The following is a 4,999-nucleotide window of genomic DNA, read 5'->3' on the forward strand; positions in this document are numbered from 1 at the left end:
CAGTCGCACCAGTTCAGGACTTTGTAGTCCCAGTTATGCCAGACGATGAGCAGCGTCGTCTTGAGAGGTTCAGTAGGCTCCAGCCTCCATTTTTCAGTGGTGCTCAGGGCGAGGATGCCCAGGGATTTCTGGACAAGTGTCAGCGTATGCTTCGGACAGCAGGGATTTTGGAGACCAGCGGGGTAGCATTCACCCCATTTCAGTTCACTGGGGCTGCCTTCACATGGTGGGAGTCGTATGAGCGGCGTAGGCCGGAAGGTGCAGCGCCTTTATCATGGCAGGAGTTCTCCACTATCTTTTTGGAGAAGTGGGTACCACAGTCTCAGAGAGAGGAGCTGCGCAGGCAGTTCGAGTGGCTTCGACAGGGAGACATGACTGTGACCCAGTATGAGGCGAGATTTTCTGAGTTGGCCCGTCATGCCTTGTGGATAGTTCCGACCGACAGAGAGAGGATCAAGAGGTTTGTAGATGGACTTAACTATCACCTCCGTGTTCTGATGACTCGAGAGAGAGTTCTGGGTATTTCCTTTGAGGATGCAGTTGATATTGCTCGTGATATTGAGATGGCTCGCCGTCAGGACAGAGAGGAGAGGGAGGCCAAGAGGCCTCGAGGTTCTGGTAGCTTCAGTGGTGCTCCGTCTAGGGGTCAGTTCCAGCAGAGCAGAGGTCGTTCATTTAGGCCTCCTCAGTCAGCTCGCTCTGAGTATCGTGGGTCATCTTCCGGCCGAGGTCATCAGGGTTATCAGCAGAGCCAGCCATCTCTCAGCGCTCTTCCAGCTCAGGGTTCATCACGAGCTCCATCTATTCAGGGTTCCTCCAGACCGAGTGCGTCAGCCAGTCACTCTGATGTGCGGGGTTCCCTTCAGTCCCATCCTCCAGCACCCGGGAGCTATTATGAGTGCGGGGAGGTTGGGCACATGTGGAGGCATTGTCCTTGGCGCCGTGGTAGTCAGTCTCAGCAGAGGGGTCAGCCCTCGTCTTCTGGCCCATCCTCTTCAGCACCCGCCCCGCCAGCTAGGGGTGAGAGTCAGGCAGCTAGGGGTCGCCCCAGAGGGGGTGGCCGATCGAGCGGTGGCCAAGCACGATTCTATGCTCTCCCAGACAGGAGAGACGCTATTGCATCAGATGCTGTTATCACAGGTACTATCTCAGTCTGCCACAGGGATGCCTCTGTCTTATTTGATCCCGGTTCTACCTATTCCTATGTGTCTTCATATTTTGCTCATCACCTGGGTACGACCCGTGGGTGTCTTGCTTTACCTGTGCATGTATCTACCCCGGTGGGTGATACTATTATTGTAGACCATGTGTATCGGTCTTGTCTAGTGACTATTGTGGGTCTGGAGACCCGAGTTGATCTGTTGCTGTTGAGCATGGTTGATTTCGACGTTATTCTGGGCATGGATTGGTTATCTCCGTGCCATGCTATTCTGGACTGTCATGCTAAGACAGTTACGTTGGCTATACCGGGTGTTCCGAGGATTGAGTAGCGTGGTATGACTGACTATGTTCCTAGCAGGGTGATCTCTTTCCTAAAGGCCCAACGGATGGTTGGGAAGGGTTCTCTATCGTATTTGGCGTTTGTGAGAGATGTTGGAGCTGAGACTCCTAGTCTTAATTCTGTGCCCGTTGTGAGGGACTTCCCTGATGTGTTTCCAGCAGACCTGCCGGGCATGCCGCCTGACAGGGACATTGATTTTGGTATTGATCTGGTGCCGGGCACTCAGCCCATTTCTATTCCTCCATATCGCATGGCACCAGCAGAGTTGAAAGAACTAAAGGATCAGCTTCAGGAGCTCCTGGATAAGGGGTTCATTCGTCTGAGTGTGTCACCGTGGGGTGCACCGGTCTTGTTTGTGAAGAAAAAGGATGGCAAAATGAGAATGTGCATTGACTACAGGCAATTGAACAAGGTGACAGTGAAGAACAAGTATCCCCTGCCCCGTATTGATGATTTGTTTGACCAGCTCCAGGGGGCAAGGGTATTCTCCAAGATTGACCTCCGTTCAGGCTATCACCAGCTGAAGATTAGGGATTCAGATATTATGAAGACTGCTTTCCGGATGAGATATGGGCACTATGAGTTTCTAGTTATGTCCTTTGGGTTGACTAATGCCCCGGCAGCATTCATGCACTTGATGAACAGTGTATTTCGGCCGTATCTGGATTCATTTGTGATTGTTTTTATTGATGACATCCTGGTGTACTCGCGTAGCCAGGAGGAGCACGCACAACATTTGAGAGTGGTATTACAGAGATTGAGGGAGGAGAAGCTTTACCCAAAGTTCTCCAAGTGTGAGTTCTGGCTTGGTTCTGTGGCTTTCCTGGGACACGTGGTGTCCAGTGATGGTATTCAGGTTGATCCAAAGAAGATAGAGGCGGTACAGAGTTGGCCTAGACCGTCCTCAGCCACGGAGATTCGGAGTTTCCTCGGTTTGGCGGGTTATTATCGCCGGTTCGTCCAGGGTTTTTCATTAATTGCTTCACCCTTGACCAAGTTGACTCAGAAGGGTGCACCATTTGTGTGGTCTGATGAGTGTGAGGAGAGCTTTCAGAAGCTCAAGACAGCTTTGACCACAGCTCCAGTGTTGGTATTGCCATTAGCTTCAGGTTTTTACACTGTGTATTGTGATGCTTCGAGAGTTGGGATCGGATGTGTGTTGATGCACGAGGGTAGAGTTATTGCATATGCTTCTCGTCAGTTGAAGCCCCATGAGAAGAACTACCCTATTCATGATTTGGAGTTAGCTGCTATAGTTCATGCTTTGAAGATTTGGAGGCACTACTTATATGGCGTATCCTGTGAGGTATTCACCGATCATCGCAGCCTTCAGCACCTGTTCAAGCAAAAGGATCTTAATTTGAGACAGCGGAGGTGGTTGGAGTTACTCAAGGACTATGATATTACTATTTTGTACCACCCGGGGAAGGCCAATGTGGTGGCCAATGCATTGAGCCGGAAGGCTTCCAGTTGGGGAGAGGCCCTTTGCAGTTGATGTCCAGGCTTTGGCCAATCGGATGGTGAGGTTAGATATTTCGGAGCCTAGTCGGGTGTTGGCTTGTATGGTTTCTCGGTCTTCTTTGTATGACCGTATTAGAGAGCGCCAGTATGATAACCCGCATTTGCTTGTCCTTAAGGACAGGGTTCAGCACGATGATGCCAGGAATGTGTCTATTGATGATGCTGGTGTGTTGAGGATGCAGGGCCGAATTTGTGTGCCTAATGTGGATGGGCTGCGGGAGTTGATATTAGAGGAGGCCCACAGCTCGCGGTATTCCATTCATCCGGTGCCGCGAAGATGTACCAGGATTTGAGGCAACATTACTGGTGGAGGAGAATGAAGAAAGATATTGTGAGTTATGTAGCTCGATGTCTCAACTGCCAGCAGGTCAAATATGAGCATCAGAGGCCCGGTAGTGTACTTCAGCGGATGGATATTCCGGAGTGGAAATGGGAGAGCATTACTATGGATTTTGTGAGTGGTCTCCCTCGTACCTCGAGGAAGTTTGATTCGATTTGGGTGATTGTGGATCGGCTGACCAAGTTTCATTCCGGTGTGTACTACCTATTCTTCGGAGCGGCTGGCAGAGATTTTCATTCGGGAGATTGTACGGCTGCATGGGGTCCCAGTTTCTATCATCTCAGATAGGGGTACTCAGTTTACTTCCCAGTTTTGGAGGACTTTTCTGCGAGAGTTGGGTACACAGGTAGAGTTGAGTACCGCATTTCATCCTCAGACGGACGGGCAGTCCGAGCGTACCATTAAGATATTGGAGGACATGTTGCGTGCCTGTGTTATTGATTTTGGAGGTTCTTGGGCTGAGTTCTTGTCACTTGCAGAGTTTGCTTACAACAACAGCTATCAGTCCAGTATTCAGATGGCGCCGTATGAGGCCTTATATGGGAGACGGTGTAGATCTCCGGTTGGATGGTTTGAGCCCGGCGAGGCTAGACTGTTGGGGACAGAGTTGGTTCAGGATGCCTTAGAGAAGGGGAAAGTGATCCGGGAGAGACTTCGTACAGCTCAGTCGCGTCAGAAGAGTTATGCGGACCGGAAGGTTCGAGACGTATCCTACATGGTGGGCGAGAAGGTCTTGTTGAAGGTTTCGCCTATGAAGGGCGTTATGAGATTTGGAAAGAAAGGAAAGTTGAGTCCACGGTTCATTGGTCCTTTTGAGATACTTAGGAGAGTTGGGGAGGTGGCCTACATGCTTGCTTTGCCACCCAGCTTGTCGGGAGTTCACCCGGTATTTCATGTTTCTATGCTCCGAAAGTATGTTGGAGACCCGGCCCATGTGTTAGACTTCAGCACGGTTCAGTTGGATGATGACTTGACTTATGATGTGGAGCCAGTGGCTATTTTGGGTCGTCAGGTTCGAAAGTTGAGATCAAAGGTATATAGCTTCGGTGAAGGTGCAGTGGAGAGGTCGGCCCGTGGAGGAGGCTACTTGGGAGACCGAGCGGGAGATGCGGAGCAGATATCCTCACATGTTTGAGACTCCAGGTATGTTCCTTGACCCGCTCGAGGACGAGCGTTTGTTTTAGTTGGGGAGGATGTGACGACCCGGCCCGTCGTCACGTGAGTTACCGCCCCGTTTTTCCCATATTATGTTTCTCTATGCTTCATTATCGGTATTTGAGGTAATCGAGTTGGATTGGTTTGGTCTTGGTAGGAGATGAGACATTTAGTCTCTTTAAGGAAAGCTTGTTTTGGAAAAAGTCAACCGGAAGTTGACTAGTTAGTTAGAGGGCTCGGATTTGATTTCTGGTGATCGGTTAGCTTCGGGGGATGATTTGTGACTTAGGAGCGTGATCGGAATTGGTTTTGGAGGTCCGGTGTAGAATTAGGCTTGAATTGGCGAAGTTAGTATTTTGGCAAATTCCGGTTGGTAGGTGAGATTTTTATCCGAGGGTCGGAATGGGATTCCGAGAGTTGCAGTAGCCCCTTCAGGTGATTTTGGATGTGTGCACAAAAATTTCGAGGTCAGTTCGGAGTAT

The sequence above is a fragment of the Nicotiana attenuata genome, unplaced genomic scaffold (genome assembly GCF_001879085.1).
Source record: "Nicotiana attenuata strain UT unplaced genomic scaffold, NIATTr2, whole genome shotgun sequence".
In the NCBI taxonomy this organism is placed as follows: Eukaryota; Viridiplantae; Streptophyta; class Magnoliopsida; order Solanales; family Solanaceae; genus Nicotiana; species Nicotiana attenuata.